The following is a 26486-nucleotide window of genomic DNA, read 5'->3' as shown; positions in this document are numbered from 1 at the left end:
TAATAATGAAAATGAGTTTGAAATGATTTGAATTGAAATATTCACAGCTTAAATATTCAACCATGCTGAATTTCAGCCCATAAAAATGCATGCCCTAAAAATACAATGCATTAAAATGCAAGCATGGTTAATGCAATGCACATTTTTTTCAAGTAGGCTAGTCCAATTCAACAGGCTTTTTTGTTTCAAAAACATTTACTTCCATACTAATCTCTGTTATCATGCAAGCACAAACATTACATGAACTAAAATGAATTGCCATAACAACACTTACGTCTAACAACAGAATTGCTGAGACATTGTTGTCGCTACAGCTGCTCGAGCGTGGAGAAAATCGTCGCGTGGTTATGACGCAATCGTTAGCCTATTTTTACAAAAAATGCTTCTGCGGGGCCATAATGTAAGATACAAGGTAATGGAGCCTTTTATACATTTTCGTGTTTCTTTAGAAATAAATAATGAACAAATGGAGTCTTTAAACGCCTCAGATGTAAAGTTATTCACTGTCAAAGTGACGCCAAAATGAATGGGAGTCAATGGAATGCTGACAGAAGGTGATGGTCTGCTAATCAATGGCGGCCCCCGGGGAAGCTTCAGTTTCGGCTGATGGATTACCCCCTTGGCAGAAACTATGGTAATACAGGACTGTCAGTCAGTGGCCGTGGGCGGGGCCTCAGCAGTGTGACATCACACTGCTCAGAGAATCAAAATGGCATAATGAGACTGCTTTTGTTTAATGGGGATTAATGGGGAGTTGGGTGGATTTTTATCATTGTAGTGTGATTGTGTTCACACACTGCCAGCACGCATTTATTACACATTAATGTAATAACAGCACATAATGTAAAAACTGCACATAATGTAATTAGTGTTACATTATTATTGCAATAAAATGTTCATAATGTAATCATTTTCTCAAAACGTACTAAAATATTGAGCTCATAATGTAATAAAAAAATTTACATTATGAGAAATTTATTACATTATAAACTCACCAAAAACATTTGTAATGGCTTTTTCAAAACATAAAAAAAATTACATTACATTACATTACATAAAAAAAAAAAACTAACTCCAGTCTTAAACCACCTGCGAAATGCAACAGATTTAAATATTCATGCAATTATTATCATTATTATTATTTAAAAAACAAAGCATTGGTATTCCTTTACAGTACATTTTAATCTAAATCCAGTCTTAACCTGCCAACAAAATCCACCAGATTACTGATTCTACTACTACTACTACTGTGATGCGGCAGCGAGCTATAACGCATATGTGCTCTTTTTATGTGTTTTTTAGAGGTTGAAATAAAATCAAATACTGCCAATCCACCCATACTACTTCTGAATAGGATGTATACTTCTTAAATTGTATGAAATTATGGAAATACATGGTTCAGATCACTCAAAACATATATGAAAATGTAGGCGCCCTCATATGGTCAGTAAGCAAGCTTATCTGTCCATCTAGTGAAAAAGTTTGGTACTGCACCCAAATAAAATCTTACTGAAAGCATTTATTTTTGAGATATCAACCTAAAATTTGGAACACAACTTGTTTAGATTTTTGGCTTTAATTTTCTTGCAGTTTTAGAGTAAAAAATAAAAATAAATAAATACATAAATAAATAAATTGGGAGAAAATAGTTGAATGTGTGTATATATATATATATATATATATATATATATATATATATATATATATATATATATATATATATATATATATATATATATATATAATAGTAATAAATACAAAACTCAGAGTAATAATTTGAAAGTTAAGCTTTATTCCAAAGCAGTGTTAACACAGAGTCATATTACTGTAACATAAGCAAGACTGAAGTATCAAGCAAGTGTGTGTGTGTGTGTGTGTGTTGCTCCTGCAGCAGACTGTCTGTCCATCTTCATTCACATCTGTGGGATCATCAGATCTTAATACAGAAAACTATGATAAATGCAGAGTTACAGTGGGCATTATTGTTGTTTTAATCAGTTTACATTCACACAGAGACTTATGCACTAAAAACGACATTGCACCGCAAAATAAACTCTGAAAACATCAAATCTATTGTGTTGCTATAAATCAAATGTGGATAGTAACATCATCAAAATGTTTCATAGTTTTTACCTCAGTGTTTTAATCCACCTTTCTTTCAATTTATATGTCTTATTGACCTGAAGAAAATAGGGGGAAAAACAAAACAAAAAATTAATTCAACAGGAATGTACAGTACCATTTAAAAGTTTGTGGTCTTTTTTAAATTATTATTCAGTAATGATGCATTAAATTGATCAAAAGTGACAGTACATTTCTAATGATACAAAAGATTTTCTATTTCAAATAAATGCTGTTCTTTTGAACTTTCTATTCAGTAAAGCTGCCCGTAACTGACCCTTCATGAATTGAAAGCTCAACAAAAGAGGTCTATAATATCAGATTAATTAGCAAGATGGTAAAGATGCAGCTGCAGGCAAACCTGGTGACCTCAACTAATTCACATATGAAAGTGCACAAACACATGTACTCACATGGTGTAATGGTCAGCTTCCCATCAGAACATGTCAAGGTCATAGATCTCCAATCCCATCTCCACGCACTATAATAATATTTACAGTTATATCTCTTTTCACCATGGGGTAAATAGAACTTTTCTGGGATGGCTTCCACATTGTGTCCTTGAAAAATCTCAGGTGTAATTTCGCATGGCTCTGTGAAAGATGCAAAATACAACTGATTACACACAAAGTTCAAAACACTTCATGATGGGAGTGATTCAAGAGAATTATTTGGAAAAGAAAGACTCACTCAGACATTTCGGAGGGGTCTGCCATTTCCCATTCTCACACTTATAATATCGCTGTTGCTTATTCAGCTTATAGTGAGACTGGCAAGTGTACAATACCTCTGTGATCTCATTACCATTATAACCCGAGGCAGTATAGTCTCCATTTTCAACATAAGGAGGTGGTGGGCAGATCTTACCTAAACAAATAACAGTTTCAGACATATTTCAGTCCATTTTATGCAGTGTTTTATAGTGTCCCCTGAATCATTGTAACTGTTTGTGAACATGAGTTGTTTGTAATATATATAATTAAAAAAAATACAGATAAATGTTCCACTAAATTCACAATCATTCCCAGCTGTTGTTCATCATGGATCTAGTCAATGTTTTACCCACTATAAATGTGATTTTAGGTTCATAACATTCTAGCTCACCCCTGCAGACAAAGGCTCCATTCCATTCTCCATTTTCACAGATCCATCGTCCTTCTGGAATTTTATTGTATGGCTCGATGCACTTGTATTTCAGAACTTCTTTATTGTCGTACTCCTCTTTCTCATTTATCAGTGTCATAAAATTCTTGCGTGGTTTCTGACACTTTGCTAACGGAACAAGTAAATGCATAATGTAAAATAGTGGCATATAGATTATAACACATTTACTGCTTGAAAAAACGTGCCCAATATTTTTTAAAGAAAATGTGGAGAGAGGCTGAGTGGAGTCAGATTTATTCTTTTAAATTTTACTCATTAATAACTTTGGATAAATTCAGGTGTTACATTATACTTAGTGTCTCTGATACTTTATTTATATCATCTATTTTATTTTGTGAATTCTCTGAGGATTAACGTGACCATTTTTAAACCACTGATCACTCTTTCTCTTGGTTTTCTCTTTCTCAATCAGATGAGAAGACTGCTTTATGGGAAGGACAGTTTAACATTAGATTATCATACTAATCTAGAGCAAAAGTGGCAAAACACAAATTCTGATTTTGCTGGGTCTTCAAATCTTCAAAAAATATTGGCCACAATTAAAGAAAAACAACCAACAGACAAAGCCGAGGAGTTTTACAGGAACTCTCATTTTGATCTCAATTCACAAGTATCTTTGTTGGTCTGTCTCTGATACTCTTGTCTGCTTGGGGATCAACAAGTTAATCATTTATCAAAGTCAAAGAGAGATTTTTCTTACACCAGACCACTCTGTGCACAAGCAATATTTTCAATATTTTCATAAAGTATATTGTGGTGAATGAATTTGGAGTTAAAAGTTACTTTTAATTTGGAGAATAATCCAATCAGAAATAAATAAAATCAAAATTCTGATAATTTCTTTAATAATAAAAATAATAATGATAATTGCCTGTTTCAGAAAGGAGGTTCAACCAACTCCGAGTTAAAACTTGAACTCTGAGTTGACTTATGCTGCGTTCCAGTCCAAAATTGTCATGCCCTTCATTTGCTAACTTCCCTCCGTCTCGTTCACTCGGATGTACGTCATTGCGAGTGCCCACTACTGGCGGAAACTGCAATGGGCTGAACTGGAACGTCCTAAGCCCTTGATCACTTGGAATCAGCTGTGGAGTCGATTTATTATTTACATTTTTTTTTCCTTTAAGAATTTGTTTAATGCAGCATCCAAATGTTTATGTGTGTTTGGGTTGTTTTAAATAAAAAAAAAAATAATTAATATATCATAGAGTTGTCTGTTGTGGTGGTGATTAGACGAGATATGTGGTGACGTCACAGTCGTACTGCATTGTGGGACATATAGGTACCTGAAGTGTACATTTGAAGTAGACTCGCTCCCTCGGTCAAGATCGAGGGAACGAGGGTCTGTCCATATAAACTTCCCTCGTCCACTTCACGAAGTGGAACGCACTTCAAAATGGCGGCAGGAATTCCCCCGAGGGGAAGTGCTTAGGGAAGTTCGCAAGTGCGTGTCTAAAAGTGGACTGGAACGCAGCATTACTCTGAGTTGACTGACTCTGAGTTCAGCATGTGCACCACAACTATAAAAAGCCATTATCAATGGAGCGCAGATATTATGAGTCACCATGGCAACAACGCCAGACAAAAATAGGTCTGCATATTTCTCAGCAGCAGAACTGGATGAGCTGGATGAGAGTACGAACACATATTAAAATTATTTTTTAAATATCGGCTCCAGCAGCGAAGGACAGAGAGTAAGCTAGGGAGAAAATAGTTGCTCGAGTCAATGCGTAAGTTTACATTTTAATTACTGTTATACAGTGATGGGTGTAATTAATTACCAAGTAATCTAAATACTGTAATTTAATTAAAGGAATTACTCTTAATTCTTCTGTAATTTAAAGTAAAGTCTGATGTAATTGCATTAGACTATAGAACAATTCTGTATATTTAACATACATTTTTAAAAGGTATATTTTTAATGTAACCTTCTATCTCTACACACTTTGGTCAATTCAAGAATAATTCATGCAATTGTATATTGTTTATTTGAAAGCATTAAAAGTGCAGTTTCTTGTCTCTCCTTGTATTGTTCAAGTGGTTGAGGTTGATATGGGATTTAGTAATTAGTAATAAGTAGACCAATACTTTCTAAAGATAGTCATTATTACATTAATCTAATTACACTGTTGAAGATGTAATTTGTAGTTACTAATTAATAACTATTTTAGAGTAACTTACCCAACTGTTATAATATCAGAGGTGAAACTGGAAGAACAGTATGTTATTCAACCTAATTTTAATGTTCATGTAGGTGCAATCCTGCAGGTATTAAAAGAACATGGCACTTCTCTAGTCATGTAGCACTGATTTCAATTTCACGTTTTCTGCCATCTTGCTGATAATGTTTCTTTAGTTATTCGGCAGTCCTGCAGCCTGAACCCCTAACACAGACAACAGAACAACAGAGAATATGGTGGTTTTTTTGTCTGTAATATTGCTGTCATCATGTGGTGAACTAATTTATACAGTATATTAAGCTTTTATCTGCTAAAAATATATTGAATCTGTTTTTCTTCCTTGTTTTATCGTTGAAGCTTGAATTTGTGGTCAGTTCAATTACTTGCTTTACAATGAACTTCTGTATGCTTTGCATTTATTATGAGTAATTAATAATGATCATTATTAAAGAATATAAATTATGAGATTTGCATTTGTGTTAAATATATTATTAATATTAATCATAATCACTCTGTTTTTAGGGATGACTGATGTCTTTCTGCCTAAATGCCATCATACAGTGGGCTTAAGAGTCAACAGTTTTTGTGTATTAAGTTGATTATTTTTGTGTTTTGTTTATTATTGTTATTGTTTATTGTTTTATGTCAGCTTATGTTTTGTTCAAGGCGATGTATTGTCTATTGTGAATTTCATTATAATAAGTACACTAGCTTACATTAGACATCAAATACACAATATACTCTGTCTTTAAGGACTATTCGTAACAACATGAACGGAGGAAATAATGCTTTCATATATATACTGTCAAATGAGAAACACTTTACAACATGTTACACATTTATTAATAACCACACCTGTTAGGAAATATGGTTGTCAATACAAACATTGACTGTGTGAAAGAAGCAAATTATATATATATTTTTTTTTAAAGATGACACTTACTTAAAGACATGGGGCCAATAGTGTCACTGGCTTCACTGACTCCCACTTTACCCACTATCCTGTAGCGGATCAAGTACTGCTTTCCAAACTCCAATCCAGTCAGAGTAAAGACTTCATCAGCTGTGTTTATGATAATCCACTGTTCCTCAGAGCCAGAATCTGCTTTCACCTGCTGGTACTCCACTCTGTACTGCACAGTTTCTCCAGTTGGGGACTTCTGCAGTTTCAGGGATACACTGTCCTCCAGGACCTTCTCCACTTCTGGTGGGGGAGGCTTCGACACGGGCTGGAACTGTGTGTCTGTCAGGTTCCCTGTTTCATACAGATAGATAGAGGAGCCTGGACTGGAGGGATCGGAGATGGCAGAAATAATGAATCGATATCTCTTTTCATCTTTATTAGCCTCTGAAAAACTTCTGAAAAGAGATAAGTTCTTTCTCATTTTTGAGATGATATCAGGATAGTTGAACCACTTTCTAATAGATGCTAACGTGCTAGAATGAGGTTTCATTACCACATTTAGCTCTTTAAACTCATCAGATTCCAGAAAATTCTTCAGAGTTGTGAGATCTGGGTCTTCATACTTCAGAGATGTGAAGGTCAAGCACACCACAACATCAATATTAGGATTAAAGAGGATGGTGTTGAGTCGGTTTGAGTCTTCAGTTATGATTCCCTTCAGTATCTCAGTGTGAGTACTCAAGAGGTTAAGTTCAGCCTTTGCATGATCTAACCACTGGTTAAGTATGTCAGCATTAAAGGGGGAGCTATAGTGGATCTTCAGGATGTTTGCCAATGAATTTTGCTCCTTCTCTCCTCCTCGTATAGCAGGCAAGACCTTGGCCACTGCTTTCAGGAGCATCGTTTTGTAAATGTTAAGAGAGCCCTTAAATAAACGTAGCCTCTCTTTGATGTCTTTGAAAACATTTACAATTGGTTTTCTAGACAGGTCGTTGCATGACCTCTCTACTTCTCCCAGCCTCTCGATTATATCTTCAGTGTTGAAAACCAGACTTGTGCTAATTTCTCTCTCCAACTGAGCTGCTTTTGTATCCAGTAGAGAAAGAGGATAGAGCCAGACTTTTACTGGAACTGCATTCTGTGGATTCTCCTTCAGTATAGTGGGGAGCTTCTTGTACACCTCTAGGGCCTCCATGTAAGTGGTGGGGTTCTGATCAAGGCGGACGTCACCATGAAATGTGCAGGCAGTCTTCTCAGCCACTTTCTTTTGAGCATCTGTCATTTTTATAGCTCCTTGTCCCTCAATGGAAAGTAGAGGAATATTCTTGACCATGACATTCAGTTCTCCCTCAATCTCCTGCTTTTCTTCCCCTTCTGAAAATGTCCGATCAAACACCATGAAGGCCTGAGCTCCGTATAGTACACCTGTGACCACATGAGTTGCAGTTTTCTGGTCAAAGACCTGAGGGTAAGTGATCTGACCCAGATGACTCATAGTGAGCTGTTCAAATCTTGTGCTTTCGCTGTAATACATTGTAACTCTGGACTGTTGGTTTGAAGATTTGGTATTACGCAGGAACTTGGCAGATCCTCCAACCTCCACCAGCCCTCCCAAGAAGCTGGCCTTCAGGGAAGCACTCACATCCAGGAGACTGGACTTATCAGAGAGAGAGTCGGAGCTACTGAACTTCAAATCTGTCCTGGGCTGTGGACGACTGTCCAAATCTTCTCTCAGTGATTTCTTATCCCACAGAGTGACACCTGAAATGACAAATTACTTTTAGATTTATGTATGAGGAAGTGATGTACTGTTGAAGAAACATGCAGGTTTTAAAGTGTTGTTACACAAGGATTTGTAATTAGTGATACAATATTTGATGAAGAGGGGAAACTAAACTTTTTTTTATTTATTTTAGGTTTGTAAAGCACCTGGAATGAAGGTATCCTTGCGGCAGTCATACAGCATACCAGGAAACAGAGGTCTTCCTAGAGCTGCCACTTCAATGGTCTGTGATGCCAGGGCTAAATAACAAATAAAAGGTATAATTTATATTTAGAATATTTATCATATATTAACATATTAACTTTAACTTTATCCGCCAGCATTTTTGCAAAAAGCTGAGAAAATCGCGTTTTTTTTCAAAGAGTACGTCTAGATCTAATTCAGAACAATGATCAAAATATAGATTGATAGAGTAGATTGTGTCAACACCCTCAAAGTTTGCACAGTCCTATAGCTTGTCCTGGGTCGACTTTTCATTCGGTAACATTAGGCAGTTTTGATTAATGTGATGTTTAATGTTGATGAATAAATGTTTCTGCTTCTTTTTCACCTGTGTTTTGATCAGGAGATTCTCTACTCTTTCAGAAGAAGCGTAATAGTGCCCCCTACTGTAAAACAGTGAAAACACGAAAAGCCGGAAATTTCCGTCAATGAAAGAGTTAATAATGAAGAAATCCATTTTAAAATAAAGATGCAAGCAGCAATATGGGGGCAAGCAAGCACTGAAGCCATAGCAAGCACATGGCATGGCAAAGAAAATAGTCAAAGGAAATACACAATTAAACTTTCAACCTTCAGGTCAGTTTAATTATATCATATAAAATGCTTAATTTTCATGTACACATTTAAAAGACGCTTTTATCCAAAGCAATTTACAATAGACTTTCTTACATCAATCACCATAGCGAGCTGTGTTAGCACCCCCCTATTCAGGCAGATGCAGCAGTTCCTGCTTTTGGCAGAAACCAAACTGCTCTCCCAGAGAGCCCCATTCTGGCTGGAGATTTGGAAACTTTGTGTCTTGTCCATGAAAGGAAATTTTGGTCGCTGCTTGTGACTATATCACACAGTTGAAGCAAAGCTACGAACCGATTGCCCTAAACTTTGCCTTAAGGGTGTAAAAGGTCACTAATATATTTGGGTGCCAGACCAAATAGTGCCTTGTAAACAAAAGTCACAATTTTAAAATCCACCCCGAATTTCACTGGGAGCCAGTGTAGAGATACCAAACTTGGGGAAATATGATCCCTTTTTCTTAATCCTGTTAACAGCCTGGCTGCAGCATTTTGGACGAGTTATAGACGGGATAATGCAGTTTGGGGCAGATGACTATACAATGAGTTGCAATTAAATAAATGAGTGGATCACAATTTCCAAAGTCAGTATGGGAAAGGAAAGTTTTTATTTTAGCAATTGATCTCAGAAGGTAAAAACTACTCTTTACAACAGCACTGATCTGCTTATTGAAAAGTACAGATGATTCAAAAATCACTCCAAGGTTCCTCATATGATCTAGGAACCTAAGATCAAGACTTCAGTTTTGCTCTCATTTATTTGTAAGCAATTATTAGCCAGCCAATGTTTGATATCTTTAAAACAATATAAGGGTTTCTCAGATGAGCAATTTTTGTCTATACTCACTGGGAAATAAAATTGAGAATCATCAGCATAAAAGTGATAAGATATGCTGTATTTCTGAAAGATAAAGCTTAGGGGAAGCATATAAAATGAAAACAAGCAGCATTTATCGGGGTTCAAGCGGTTTAAGGCCTTTAAGCACATGCATAAAAAGATATGTTTTATTTAGCAAGCATGTAAACACTTAGAAACCAAAAGTAATTTATAAAAGATCATATAAGAGATTCAGTCAAGAATCATTTTGTACAGACGTAAATAATGTATGTTGGATTGATGTTTATAAGGAAGTTCATCCTGATAATGCATTGTCAGCATTTGAAAGATTATTATACCCTTTGGTGGACAAACATGCACCTATGAAAAAAAAAATGTACAGTGATTGTTAATGAGTTGAAAAACATGTTTGAGAGAGATGTGGCAAAGGGTATAGCAAAAAGAACTGGGAACAAGGAGGATTGGGATGTCTATTGCAAATTAAGAAATCAAGTAACTAAAATTAATAGGAAAAAAGAAATATGTTTTACAAAATTAAAATAAGTGAATGTACATATGATTGTAAAAACATGTGGAGTACACTCAATGAATAAATGGATAAGAAATCAAGTCAAATTCCTTCTTTTATTGAGACAGGTGACTCATTTTTAACTATTTTTAAACCATATGAAATTGGAAATTAATGATTTTTTCCTAAATAAAGGTGATAAATAAAGAGAAGAAATGTTGTTTGACCAGTTTGCCACATCTTTAATATCAGTATTGAAAAGGGAATTTTTCCTTTAGCTTGGAAAGATGCAAAGGTTATTCATCTACAGAAAAATGCAGCACTGGGTTTTAATGGTCATAATAGTCTACCAATAAGTTTGCTACCAGTTCTTAGAAAAGTATTGAAAATGATAGTTTGTGAGCAAATTCAATTATTCTTTAAGAAGAATAATTTGCTCTCTAATTTTCAGCATTTGAGAGCGCGATTGATGACAATAACTTAGCAGGAGCAGTATTGTTAGATTTTAGCCCAGCTTTTGATGTACTGGATCATAAATTATTGCTGGATAAACTGAAATGTTACAAATGTATTCTCATACTGTACATTGGTTTAAAAGTTAACTGTCTAATGGGACAATGTGTATTTTATAATGGAAGTTATTCAGATGTGAAAGAGTTGCAATGTGGTGTCCCTCAAGGAAGTTGTTTAAGACCAATGATTTTTCCTTGTTTTAAAGTGTGCATGGACAATCATGTATGCAGATGATACAACATTAAATTTACCTGCAACATCAATTAAGCAGTTGTCTACTGCTTTGGATGAGGAAATACAATTGGTCATAAAATAGGTACGGAATAATAAGTTGGTTCTAAACTTGATAAAAACCAAAAGCATCGTGTTTGCATCATGTTGGGTTAGTATGTTTCATTGATTTGACTTTTTATTGCATTACTTGTTGGGACCCCAGGAAGAGTAGCCACTGCCTAGGTAGTGGCTAATGGGGATCCAAATAAACAAATAAACTTAGATCATAGATGGAAAAGACCATTTACAGCCAATACAGGCAATTTAATTGTAACGGTCACCAGCTGGAGTGCCCTTGGGAGCCACCAGAGGGCACTCCACATCAGACTATTGTCATTTCCTCACAAACTACATTTCCCATAACTCACTGCCCGGACTCATCCCTGATTGCATCCACCTGTGTCTCATTACCTTGCTAGTCTCAGCCTATTTGAACCATATACACTCATTCATTCCCTGCAAAGTCATGTATGTCTCACTGCATTTCTGAGTGTGTTTGTATCCTGTTTCTACCATCTCCTGGTTTTTCTTGATTCTCTGCCTGTCCCCCGGATTTCTCTCTTTGCTTCAGCCCTTATCTGTTATTGTTTGTTTGTTTGTTTGTGTATGACCCTTGCCTTGATTTGGATTATGATTGTGCCCATCAGAGTCATGTTTGGGCATTGATCACGCTAAAGTAGCGCTTGTGGATGAGTCATGTTCTCATTGTGGGAACATCACCATCGCAAAATTACGGTCGAGACTCAATGACCTCGCAAGAGGGAGAGTCCCCTCATCCACACCGCGATCTACGGTCTCCACGAGAGGTCGTACTTCGGCTGGTGGCCAGGGTGACCTGAGGGTGACGGTGTGGACTAACACACCGACGATACGTCCTCGGCCCACATCCCCCTCTCAAGTGTTGCAACCCGCAAGCGTTCAGACTGAGCACGCTGGTTCCTCTTCGGAGGTTCCACGTGTCTCTTTCGGCGCTCCAGACGACGATGATATATCCATTGCAGCATCACAAGGTGGGCAGGAGTCCTTGGGAAGTGATGATTTTGCTGTGCTGCCACCTTCGGGTGTGCCAGCATTGCCCGACTCGGATCCAGAGCTGACAGCAATGCTTTCCCGGGCCGCCGCGAGCATTGGGATGGAGTGGAACCATCCGCCCTTTCATCAGCGTTTGCAGCTGGATGATTGTTTTTTTGGTGCGGCCGCTGATCCCCGTCGGCGTCCAACCCAAATACCTTTCTTCCCGGATGTGCATGAGGAGGTCTCGAGGTCCTGGAAGGCATCCCTGTCTTCCCGTGATCGCTCGACGGCCTTCTCCGCCTTTCCTCCCCTCGACGGGGCTGCTGCTCACGGGTACACTGGGGTTCCCCCGGTGGAACGTTCTGTTGCGATGCAGCTGTGTCCACAGAGTGCTTCCTCCCGTTGTGACCCTAAGCACCCATCCAAAGCCTGTAGGTTTTCGTCTACTCTGGTGGCGAAATCCTATAGAGCCGCAGGACAGGCAGCCTCCTCACTGCATGCCATGGCCATTCTGCAGGGTTTACCTGGCCCAGATGCTCAGGGACATGCACGAGGGCAGGACTGACCCAGGGCTCTTTGATGATCTGCGTGCCGCCACTGACCTCACTCTCCGGACGACGAAAGTGACCGCACGCTCCCTGGGTCAGGTGATGGCAACCAATTTGGTCCAGGAGAGACACCTCTGGCTGAACCTGGCTGATATGCGGGATGCCGAGCGGACCCATTTCCTCGGCACCCCCATATCCCAGGCCGGCCTCTTCGGCAGCGCGGTTGAGGACTTCGCCCAACAGTTCTCAACCGCCCAGAAGCAGACTGAGGTGATCAAATATATTCTGCCCTGAGGGCCTGCTGCTGCCTCCACCCAGCCGTCGGCACAGAACCCACAGCCTGCTTGCCACCGAGGGTGCACTCCCGCCCCTCCCGCACGGCCCCAGCAGCAGCCTCCACCCGGGCTGCATCGTGGAGGAAGCCGCAGGAAGGCGCACCCAGCCCTCTCCGGTCCTGTGCCCTGCTAAACGCCAGGTTAAGCGGCGCCCCTGAGACGGGCTGCTCAGGGATGGCAATCAGATTTTTCCAGGAGATGGTAGCAGGTGGAGGGCCGGGGGAAAATCTTTTGTTCTCCACTCCCTGCTGCTCACCCCTGGGTGGCTTTCAAAGAAAGAACTGACACACCCATCTCTGAGCACACAGAGTTCTTGGATGACAGTGCGCCGCCCACGGGCCTCGCCACTCTCGTCCCCCTCTGTCGCCATACCCCTGGCAGAGCAGGCCCCCGTGGAACGCTGGTCCATCCCTGGCCTCCTCTGTCAGGACGCGGTTAATGACCGTGGTTCGCATGACCCCGCTGGCACAGTTCTTGGGAGCCTGGCTAGAGCTTCCCAACCTGTCCCGCTGGGTCGCCCGAACCATCAGGCTCAGCTATGCGATTCAGTTCACACGGTCTCCTCCCCGCTTTACGGGAGTCCGCTTCACTATGGTCGGTGGCAATGCTCCTATCATGAGAGCGGAGATTGCTACCCTACTGGCGAAGGGTGCGATCGAGGCTGTCCCTCCAGCCGAAATGAATTCCGGGTTCTACAGCCCCTACTTCATTGTTCCCAAGAAATCCGGTGGGTTACGGCCAATTATCTCGACGACTGGCTGATCCTAGCTCACTCTCGGGACCAGGTTTGCGAACACAGGGACCTAGTGCTCCAGCACCTGGCCCGTCTGGGCCTTCGGGTCAACTGGAAAAAGAGCAAACTTTGCCCCGTGCAGAGGATCTCTTTTCTCGGTATGGAAATCGACTCGGTTGTCATGTGCGCGTTACGTGCTTGAGCCCCTAATAAAAAGGGCCTAAAAAAGGCCTATAAAAAACTATAGGGTTTCAGCACTTGACGCTTGAGCTGCTGGTTAAAAAATCTTTATAAAGCCTTTTAACATGTAGGGTTGCTTTTTGCATTTTCAGCTCATTTATCATGGAAATGTGGTGTTTTTTGGTGTTTTTTTTCTTTCTTTTAACCCTTGTATGGTGTTCGGGTCTTTAGGACCCGTTATCATTTTTTATCAAAAGAAAAATGATACGATTAATTATTTTTTTCAACCTCAGACTCATTGGCATTGGCTCATTTTCTGTGAAGAACATATATCAGAACACATTTTCAATGACCACACACTGTACACCCCCCCACACATTTATATTACACACAGGATGTTCGGGTCCACTGGACCCGGGGCTAATAAAAGTGTGGAAGTTTTAGGTCCTGTTTACCTTTACTCTGTCCTCCTCCTGTCAGGGCTTGCTGTTATTGTGTGTGTGTGTGTGTGTGTGTGTTCTTGTATATGGTTTATGAGGACACATATGTATAATGGCATGGGTATTACAACGTAAACATGGTTTATGAGGACATCTGTGTCCTCATAAACCAAACGGCTTAAAAAAACATACTAAATGGTGTTTTTTGAAATTCAAAAAAGGCCAAAAGTTTTCTGTGATTGGTAGGTTTAGGGGTAGGGTTAGTATAGGTAGGGGGATAGATTATACAGTTTGTACATTAGTAAAACCATTACGCCTATGGAGTGTCCCCGTAAACCACATATCCAAGTGAGTGTGTGTGAGTGTGTGTGTGTGTGAGCGTGATTGTGTGTGTGTGTTGTGTAAGTGTGTGTGCATGCATGTGAGAGAGAGATTGTGTGTAAGTGTGAGAGAGTGCAAGTCCAAAAGTGAGTTTTGTTTCTACCCCTGCCGTTCCCGCACAAGGTTGCAATTCTTAAATGTGATCTAACAAAGCTAAAGAGGAAATATTAACCATATATACTGTTTATATTGCTTGTAATTGGGATGAAGTAAACATCTGTTGAGTATTTTAACATAAATTGTTTGATTATGTTGATTGTTGAAGTAAAAACCCAAAAATGCAGCGGGTCCACCAGACCCACGAACACTGGCTGAATAACAAAAATATGAACACCACACAAGGGTTAAACTCAATACCTCTACTGATAGCCCGATCTCCATAAAAGTTTGCACACTTCTTTAGAATAAAATGGCGCACATGCTCAGCTAATTTGGTGAAGTTCTGTGAGGAGCAGACCATTTTTCAGTCATTTAAATGTAATTTTGCATAGGATAATGTAACAAATCATCTCTATGAAATATTAATAATCAATAATAACTGGTTATAATTGATTATTAATATTTATACCAGTTAATACAATTAACTTAATGTTGTAAATACATTTCTGGGGCATGGGAAATGTCTTTCTTACTTTACAGTACTACTAAGAGCAAGTAGTCAAGATCTATGATTAGAGACTCCAGATATGAGCTTGAGACACAGACAACTTTACGTGTGACATGAACAAGACTTTATTAAAGGGTTAGTTCACCCAAAAATGAAAATTCTGTCAGACTCACCCTCATGTTGTTCCAACCCTGTAAGACCTTCGTTCATCTTCGGAACACAAATTAAGATATTTTTGATGAAATCTGACAGCTGGATCACTCCTCCTTAGGCTTCTACACAGCAAAATCTCCAGTGTTGAAATCCTGGTGTTAAGGACTCTTAGAGTAAAGAGTTAATTTTCTGGTGTTGAATTTCAAGGAATTAACACTGCTAGTGTAAACCGCACCCTCTGGCTGGTGAAAATATGTAGAGTTATTAAATTTACACCGAGAGAGTGTAATTAGTTACATCCGGGACATTTACGTGCTGGGCGCGACGAAACGACCTGAAACTTTTTTCACAGACGCCATTTTCTTTGACTCGCGATGCAAGGCATACGAGGAGGGAAAACGCAGATATTAAGTGTTTTATCTCATTTATATATGCATTTTATAGCATTTTATTACATCATATTGTTTTATTACAATTTTTATGTGCTGTGAATGGCTAAACCGGTCTCAGAAAGGCATTTTCGTTGACGCTTGATGCGGAGCAGACCAGGATGAGGTTGCTTTTAAACAGAGAAACGACGAAAGTAAGTGTTTTATCTAATTTACAATATGTATTTTATAACATATTGATTTATAGAGAAATGTAAATGCTCTGCGTGCTTAAACGAGCCGAAACCTTTCTCAAAGGCGACATCTTTGACTCAATACGGAGCTGACGACGAGAAGGTTTGCTTGTAACGTTAACAGGGAAAACGCCAAAAGTACGTTTTTTTAACCTAGTTTACAACATGTATTTCATGGCATTATATTGTTTTATAACGATATTTATTTGATGTGCGTGCCTAAACCTTTCTCACAGACTAACGTTATGCCCTGCATCTTCTTTGACTCGTGACGCAGTGCAGACGCGGAGTTTGCTTTTAACGGTGAAAACACTGAGTAAGTGTTTTAACTCATTTACAATACGTATTTTATAATGTTATTTTGTTTTATGACAATATTTGTGATGTGCAAATATCATAATGTATTTATCTTTAAACTATCTTTTACTCTCGTTTGCCAGCACACCTATCTTAACTGAAACCTATCGTTAACTGAAAAACAAATTTTCTTAGAATGTGTAAGTAATTCTTTAAGATTAAATGTTTATGAAAATGTACTTATCAGATTCAATTTTGGTTGATGTTTGGATATGCTTTCATGTTTAAATGTATTGATTTTGCTATTTGTGTTTGCTAGGAGCATTTCCATGCTGCACCAAGTGGCTAAGGCTAACCAGGCTTGGTCTTTAAAGGCTGTACAGACTAGAACCTGGTGAGGGTCAGATTTTACAGATAACATATAAGATAATCATGTGCATAAACATAAAAAATAATCATAGCTTTGTTGCTATTTGGTATAACTAGATTTTTTGTTTCATAACACTCATTTTGAATTTGTCCAGTCAAATTACTTTACAAAAGTAATAATCAGTAAATTCAAGTCTTAATCTAACCAAAATAGTTTATTGTTTGAGTCACGAAAGTTTAAGATGATTAAACTTTTTCCACCATAAACTTGCTGTATTTATAAAACACAAATAGTATTAATTGTAATTGGTCTGGTTTTGTGTTGTCTAGGGAACCAGCACTACAGGATTTTGAGAAAGTTGGATCTGCACAGCCTTTCCTGCTCTATGAAACAACTATGCACTGAACTTTACTGTTAGCAACTGGACACAACTGATCCACTCATATCCTGCAACTATTTTTCATCTGTTGAATGTTGTTGCTGTACTGTTGCAAAGTCGAAGGTATTGACTCAACTTCACTGACACAGGACTTACATTCACTGACATGTACAGGACTTGAAATATTACAAAGATACAGACCATTTGATGAGCAGCTTTCACATAATTCTGATGACAGAAATGCCTATATTTTGCTTTCATTTATTTTAAGTTAACCTATGATGTAAAGGGACTTGTTCGTTAATAAAAACTAGTTTGTTATTAAAAGTTATTAAAGAGATCGTTAATATAGTCCAAGTGACTACAGTGGCTCAATCTTAAGTATATCAAGCGACGAGAATACTTTTTGTGCGCAAAAAACACACAAAAATAACGACTTTATTCCACTATTCATTTCCTTCTCTCTGGGCCTCGAGTGAGTTTACGTAGTGTAATAGCGTAGCACGTCTGTGTTACACATCACCACGTAGGCTCACTATTGGCCGACGCTGGTCATGTGTGTGATGCGTGTGACGTACAACACTGACGCGCTGCGCAAAAACAATACGTGAACCAACTCGAGGCCCAGAGAGAAGGAAATGAATAGTGGAATAAAGTCGTTATTTTTGTTTGTTTTTTGCAAACAAAACAAGTATTCTTGAAGTATTCTCGTCGCTTGATATACTTAAGATTGAGCCACTGTAGTCACTTGGACTATATTAACGATCTCTTTAATAACTTTTCTGGGCCAGCAAGTTTCAGTCACATAGAAGCCTATGGAGGAGTGATCCAGCTGTCAGATTTCATCAAAAATATCTTAATTTGTGTTCCGAAGATGAACGAAGGTCTTACGGGGTTGGAACAACATGAGGGTGAGTAATTACTGACAGAATTTTCATTTTTGGGTGAACTAACCCTTTAACTAGACTAAACACACAAACTACTCTAACATACACATACTGAAGGATTACAAATTTAAGAATCTATTTCAGATATGCTTCCTTACATAATCATCACGGTGAAGAATACTGATTTTAGCTTTTAAGGTTAAGATGATGATATCACACGGATGATTCTGCTCAGCAAAGTTGCAATTCCTGTTTTCTCCATTGTCACCTTTTGTTCTGCAAATGGCTTTCGGAGCCCAAATGGCTTTCGGAGCCCCTGCCCCAGACATTGAATCGTTAGGTTGATTGGATTAGCTGTAGGGGAGACTTTCACCTTTTGTCTTTAATGGCTCTGGGATGGCTCTTGGAACCGTAGTTCCTGGCCAGTATCAGCATTTGAATAGTTACGCTGATTCAATTGGACTGGTAGCACTCTCAGAGTAGGGTGTGTTCCTACTTAATTTGCATGCTTTGTTCAGAGTCTCCGCCTCTATGTAATCCCTCCCCCTTGGAATGTATATACTGTAACTACAATGCATACTGTATTAGATTTAGACTTGATGAACTACAGACTCGGAAGAATAAATCTCTTCTGCTTATAAGATCCATCTCAAGTCTCCTGGTCTTGCTTCGATGAAGGAATAAAGTTTCCAACAATTTGGTGCCATGAGCCGGATGGAGAAAAAGGAAACTCAACAAAGAACTTCAAGCTCAAAGATCTGAATCTTGAAACTTCAAGCTCAACAAAGATCTGACTAAGTTCCAGACTGAATCACCTGAATCCAGATTGAAACTTCAAGCTCACCAAAGATCTGACTAAGTTCCAGACTGAATCTTCTGAATCCAGATTGAAAACTTCAAGCTCCAAAAAGATCTCAAAAAATGAACTGTTCTGATTGAATTCCAGATGAAATTTTTCTGTACAACCAACGATTCGGTGAGTTTCACTCTATTCAAAGAACCGATGCAGACCAGTACAAATTTGTTTTCCTCTGCGCCGACAGAGAAGAGTTAACAGACAGCTGCAGGGTTTTGTTAACTAAGTTATCCTCTAAAAGTTTGCTTTTAGAGATGAAAGATATCCTCTGCCAGGCAGGGAAGATTAGCATTACATGTTAATATTGTTTTATCCTCTTGCTAAGAAGAAGGTTTATCCTCTGTAAAGTTTGTGAAGATTTATCCTCTGCTTTATCAGGGACGGTTAGCATCATGTGCTAATATTTTGTATCCTTTGCTTTAGGCAGAGAAGGATTAGCTTTACGTGCTAGTTATTTCTGTTTATCCTCTGTTCTTGTCGGTAGGGAAGTTAAGTGTGAAGTGTTGGTAAATTGGAAAGATTACAAGTGTACCATCTGTTGAACAGATACGTTTTTAGTGTTTGTTTGTGTGGTAACAAAGAAACACAAAATGGTTAGAAGGAATGATAGACTGATTCCAACAACTGAGAAAGGTGGACTAGCTACACCTTTATGGACAGACAGTGAATTCAAGTCTTTGTTAGGAGAACGCATGGACTCCATAGTGACCGAGTCAGTCAAATTGGATTTGACCAAGAAATTTGGCATTCAGCCAGAAAAAGTATGGTCAATTGAAGATTTTAAAAAGATACTAGGAGAAAGTATTCGCAAGAACAATGTGAAAGCCATTATCTGTTGTCACAGAGAATTTAGCTTATCCATTGTACAAGAACAAGCTCATTGTATTGCTAAGTTAAAAGAACAGAACAAACAATTGCACACTCAAGTGTCCTGTCTCAAGAAAAAGGTGGGCCATAACAAGGCCTTAACCAAATGTGACTCAGAAAACCAACAGTCAGATGAAACTTATCCTGACTTACAGTCTTTTTATAGAATAGAGGACAATGTCAATGTAAATGCAGCTGAAGTGTGTGGAGCTAGACAAAAGCCTCAGGGAAAAGGTGTTGATCCAGTTCCATCTGCAACCCCCATACAAGCAGTCAACACAGCTTTAGGTCCTAAAGACATAGAGAGACTTGCTGAAAGTTTGCCATCAGTACAAAGAAATCTTTCTGAGTTTAGGAGAGAGTTGTCCAAAAAGATGTGGCTTTATGATATGTCTCTAGCTGAAGTCACCCAGCTAATATCACAGATATTGACTGAGTCCGAATTCAATGATTTTGAAAATGCTGTAAACAATTCTGAGTTTCAAAATGCCAGAAAAGATGAATTGAGAGAGGAAGTTCTGAGAGTGTTAAAGAACATTGTTGGACCAAAAGTGGACTGGTCCAAGATCACTAGTTGTATACAGAAGAAGGGTGAAAATGTATGTGAGTACACAGACAGATTTTGCCAGACCGCTGCAGCTTACAGCGGAATTGCTGACACTTCAGAGAAGGTGTTAGATAATAATGGTCCCCTAGTTCGGGCATGGTTTGATGGTCTTTTGTCAGAACATAAAAATGCATTGCCGTACTTAGAATTAACATGGTCCAATAGAACCCTGCAAAACAACTTGGACAGGTTAGCTACTTGGGAAAGAGACTCTGATGTCAAGGCAAGAGTAAAAATTGCAGCAGCATCCTTTAAGGTCAACACAGAGAACCAACAGAAACACAAACATCCTAAGAGAGAGGGCAGCTGTAATTACTGTGGTAAACCTGGGCATTGGATGAAAGAGTGTAGGAAAAACAAAAAGAACTTTAAAGAAGTTAACAAAGTTACTCAGCTTCTGCTCAGCCTGCTTGATACTATGAAGCGGCCCCTCCCCTCCTCATTAAACTCGTGGGGCAACTTGATAAGGTGTTAACCATTTTGGCTGTGAGTGCTTAATTTCCCCAGAAACAACAACAAAGATGAAAGACTGATTGTTGTTTAATAGAACAAAAGGAAAGATACTTGTCTCAGCCTTCCTTTGGGGGACCCTGTTAAGTAGACTCGCAGCCTTAAATGTTATGCCACAGAATATTCCAGTCAGACACCCATCCTCTATTATGATGTCTACTATGGCTGATGTTTCACTGGAGAATGGAAAGGTGCCAATTTTCTCACACACTGTACAGTTGTTTCCCCCACCTACAGGGATAGGATAGGACACGGACCAGTGAGGAGCCCAGGGAAGAACCGAATGCAACAGGCTTCGTCAACATGCAATTATAGAAAATCAACACAGAACATGTGCTATGTGCCTGTAACGATCACAAGTTACAAGAATGAACTTTTAAGTGTCCAAATTTGTATTTTGTGAGAGTTTTTAAGAACTCTCAAACTGGGGACTGAAGGATTACAAATTTAAGAATCTATTTCAGATATGCTTCCTTACATAAACATCACGGTGAAGAATACTGATTTTAGCTTTTAAGGTTAAGATGATGATATCACACAAATGATTCTGCTCAGCAAAGTTGCAATTCCTGTTTTCTCCATTGTCACCTTTTGTTCTGCAAATGGCTTTCGGAGCCCAAATGGCTTTCGGAGCCCCTGCCCCAGACGTTGAATCGTTAGGTTGATTGGATTAGCTGTAGGGGAGACTTTCACCTTTTGTCTTTAACCCTCTGAGGTCGACAAACGCGCGGGCGCGTTTTGCTGGATTTTCTCCACATTGTAGCACTATAAACTTAAATTTCTTCGTCATTTATGGTCATACAGAAAAAAGAAATATAAAAAAAGAATCTGTGATATTTCTACTTTTGTATGTGTCCACTTACAATCAAATCAAAACATTGTGCTTTTGTAAAATAAAGAAAATAGACAGGGTGTGCGTTCTGCCTCTCCGTCGCGGTGAACTTTTTTTTCTTGAGCACGTCTATAAACTGAAACAAAACTCAGCGAATACTTGTCACACATTTATGAGCCATACACCTTTATAAACATTTAGGTGTGTACTTTTAAATGATCGGATTCAAAACGAAAACAAATATTCTCTGTTTAAGTAATTTGTATAAAACCAACAAGATGTCCAGCTTCTCAAACGTTTCCTAATTATTTTTTAATTTACCACGCCTACTCGCGCAAAAGATATTCACATGCAAATCTCCACATGGAACGCGATCGCGCTCATTACCTTAACAACAAAACACTTCACTTCACTTTTCGTCGAGTTTGAAAGGCGTGCCTGAGCTTACATTGGATTTACATCAGAAGAAGAAGAACCCGATTTGAAGACAAGAAAGATAAGGTAAGAAATTATATACTTACATATTAGTTTGCTATTGTTGCATAAATTTCACATTGCAGTTGAACTGTTGCTAGATATGGTGAATATTATAATATTTAGACCTGTGTTTACTGTTACTGTGTTTGTGGATATCTGCTCAAACGTAGATATGTATATGGTAACCATAATGTTTTATATTTGAGCGCGATCGCGTTTGAATGTATCATATTTTGGATCGTGATCGCGTTTGAATGTATCATATTTTGGATCGTGATCGCGTTTGAATGTATCATATTTTGCAGCGCGATCGCGTTTGAATGTATCATATTTTGCAGCGCGATCGCGTTTGAATGTATCATATTTTGGATCGTGATCACGTTTGAATGTATCATATTTTATCCAGCACTGCGCATAGCTTATGCCTACAAGGCACAACAAACCTGGTGTTCACTGTTCATTATATTATATATTGTTGGAAACATTTGTGTGTGTGTGTGTGTATTCTGTGAATTTTAAAAAGCAATTTTAACCAGAAAAATCTAAAATTTATTCCCAAAATCGTGCAGGCCTTTCTCTTGATGTCAGTATGTTCACTTTTTTTTTTTCAGGGCCCAGATGCCACTGAGGACTTCAGTGAACATGAACATGGTAAAGTGAAAATCAAACACCTTGGAAATGAAAGGTATGTACAATGTTTTTAGGAATGGCACAAAGGTCTCTGTCTTTGGATCATTGTTTTCAATAAGTGCTTTTTTGGCATTTGCTGTGTGTATCTTTGGACTATGTTGTGTTGTAAATAAATCCAAACAATTTAAAAGCCATTCTTTTTTTAAATCTCCTCATTTACAGTATTGTGCAAGGTTGCCCAGAATGGCAGGGCCTGATAGCTCCTAATAGGGCCATTAGGGGAGGGTCTTTGTCTTTCTCAGGTGAGAAAAGCTTACATATTAATGAGCTCTCGCATAAGGCTTTTTCACACAAAACACGTCGTAAAATTTTTAAATCAATATATTGTCTTATCTGAATGAGCAATCAGGGTGATTTTCACATAGTTTTAGAGCAAATATTCTAGGCTACGTGATACAATTTTCAAAAGTCTTGTGAAGAAATAATCAGTATGGGTTTCATAGCCTTATTTCAGTGAGAATTTTTTTTTGTATTTTCACAAACCACGCATAAATGTCATTATCTCAAAACTACAAACTTTTACATACATGCTGTTGATATATTATTGTAGCAGAGTTTGTGCTGAATACAGTGTAATTAGACTTTAGCCATGAAAATGTCACAAGTAACAGAAATAACCAGAAATGTCAGAGCATGTCAGAACACCTCCAGGGCCCAGAAAACAGCTCAGACCCCAGAGGGTTAATGGCTCTGGGATGGCTCTTGGAACTGGAGTTCCTGGCCAGTATCAGCATTTGAATAGTTGATTCAATTGGACTGGTAGCACTCTCAGAGTAGGGTGTGTTCCTACTTCATTTGCATGCTTTGTTCAGAGTCTCCGCCTCTATGTAATCCCTCCCCCTTGGAATGTATATAACTACAATGCATACTGTATTAGATTTAGACTTGATGAACTACAGACTCGGAAGAATAAATCTCTTCTGCTTATAAGATCCATCTCAAGTCTCCTGGTCTTGCTTCGATGAAGGAATAAAGTTTCCAACAATACAAACAGTTTACCAAGGGAAAGAGAGCTAAAGCAGAATACAGGAAAGCAAGAACTTATAGCATTGTTTGAAATTCAGCAGATCAACAGCCTTGAGCAAACCATCAGTTTAGTTCTAACACGCCCTTCTTTAAAAGGGGTAAGGATACTTAATGTATCAAATAATGAGACTAATTTTGATACTTTCATGTCTCGCCCATTTGAATTAAACTGTCCTAATGCAATTTGTTGAGGCTCCAGTTGATATTTGCTGATTTGGTCTTGATGAGAGAGAACCAGTGGTAGTCAGAGGATCTTTGGTGAATGGAAAGCTTGTCAAGCTTGGGGGTCCTTAGAAACTTCTAGTTCAGCATTATCTTCACGTCAGCATTTCAGAAAGGGACAAAGAGAGATGATCTTGTGATCAGTGATTTATAAAGCATGAAGATGTCACACCCTCTGGAGGTGTGTGAGCCAATGAGAAGATTTCCCTTTGGAGGGAAATTTTACGACCCACTAGCTGTGTCCCAATGTGAAGGCTGCATCCTTCGAAGGACTGAAGACTTCAAGGATGCAGCCTATGCGTCCTCCGAAGGACGCACCATGTAGGCCCCGTAGGATTTCCTAATTGCGCAGCCAGGTGTTCCCGATTACCGCTCCAGGCGCCAAGCAACGGTGCGAGAGTATGCTGCCATCCTGACAATTCATTTGATATGCTATGGAGCCAGAATTGGCTATTGTCATTTTTATGTTTTATATTTTACTGGAGGACATGGTATTAAGGATGTTTCAGGTCATACTTTCGGCTTAGCCGAAGATTCAAATGTTCATTTATATCTTACCTTGATGCGATTTTGTAGGCTAGTGTATTCTTTTTATTATGCACATAAATGGACCATGGAAAATATATTTATACAGGTTTTTAACCCCATTTGAATATAAAACCCAGTTGAATATAAAAAGTCCAGTGCGAATGTTACTCCCGCTCTTCATCGGCAGCTGTCAGTCACTGTTGCTAGGCGACAAGAACAATCGCCCATAGGCTAGACCGGTCGGAGCGCTTCAGATGCGCCCTTTGAAATGGGACGGAGCTGTAGTTAGCAACAATTTGTTAATATTGTGACAATAGGCCTACATTTTGTTACTTTAATTTTCAAAATAACCAGTGGTGGTATGTAAGGAACTACATACTTCGTTAATACTCGAAGTAATTTTCCCACACGGGAATAAATATTCAGAAGTAAAATGCAACATGCAGTAATAGAAATGCAAAACATCATAAAAACCCTGGCAAGGTTTTTTTTCCTGCAGAATTCCTTCACTTTTACTCTTGATACCTTAAGTACATTAGAGTATGCAAGATAATGAAATTTTTTTTTTTTTAAAAATGCTTAACTAAGGTTTAAAATATATGACTAGTAGTTTTTTGCCAATGCGGTATTAGTGGTTATTAAAAGTACTTTACTGTAATAAAGTATCTCAATATTTATTCCATGAGTCAGCCCTGCAAACCTGTTGGTAGACAACTTAGTGGATAGTGAAAATATGCAGTCAAACACTCTGGAGAGCATCCCAGATGATGTCCCACCAGCAGGAGGCCTTACCAGGGTCTCTATTGTGGAGCCCAGCAGCACAGGGTCTTCCACTCAGCTGAATAAAAGTCTATCATTTTTCTTATTTTATGTACTGTAAATTTAAATGTTTATGTTGATTTTGATATGTTTAACGTATGTTTTAAATAGTTGGGTATAAAATATAGAAGAATTTGTTTCATGTAGAAATTATGACTGTCATTACAAAAATAAACAATGTCCAGAGCAATGAATTCTCTTTTATTTACACATTTAAAGTTGCATAAAAATAAATAAATGTACAGATTTTTTTTTTCCTTTTAAAAAATATAGGTGAAAAAAAGTTAAACAAGAATATATATATATTTCTCAATAATTCTTTCAAGAAGAGAAAACAGCCTGTCCATCCTCTCCCTATTCTCCTGTGCCTCTGCAGTCCCATGTCTTCTCTAATCAAGTCCAAAAACTCGTCCTCTCTGTCTCGCCTTCTTCGTGGTGCTGGTGCTGCTGCTGCCCATGGCTCCTCCTCTTCTTGGTCACACACTGCTGAACTCGGCCCTGGTCTGTCCTCAGGGATTGAGGCAATGAGGACAGGGGGTTGGTCTGAGGATGGGAGTTACGTTCCCCAGACCCATTTTTCTCTGAATTGTTCTAAAAAAGCAGAAAAGGGTACTTAACACGGGGTGCAATCTTAAGTGCATTGTTAACACTGCAAAATATGACACATCAAGACATGCAAAATATACTTAATATTTCTGTATACCCCATTGCATTATCTACTGCTTTTCTTATTGTTTTAGGCTTTATAGGGTGAGTGATATTTCTTATAATACACAAGTGAGAGACTAGTGCAAATATTACAAATAGGTCGTTAAACTAATAACGTTATTACCACAAGTTTTGCCTAAAACTACCTGACAAATGAAGCCATGCAATGGTGACGAAGGAGTTAAGATGAAGTTTATAATAAACTTTAACTCTGGTTTCGCTACCTATTTGAGTAAATGAAAACATAATACTTACATTTAAATGTGAATTTGCTGTCCACCACCGATCTCTAGTCTCGGCTGCCTTTAAAAATAAATAAA

General features: G+C 38.5%; 1 protein-coding gene across 1 annotated transcript in view; it reads right to left on the bottom strand.

Moving 5' to 3' along the window:
• Nucleotides 1–26486, bottom strand: part of LOC311084999 (complement factor H-like) — a 176517-nt gene that overhangs the window by 63937 nt on the left and 86094 nt on the right.

This window comes from Abramis brama (assembly GCF_963993115.1).
Source record: "Abramis brama genome assembly, chromosome: 6".
In the NCBI taxonomy this organism is placed as follows: Eukaryota; Metazoa; Chordata; class Actinopteri; order Cypriniformes; family Leuciscidae; genus Abramis; species Abramis brama.
Note: the sequence above shows the minus strand (reverse complement) of the source record. Positions and strands in the feature narration are given on the sequence as shown.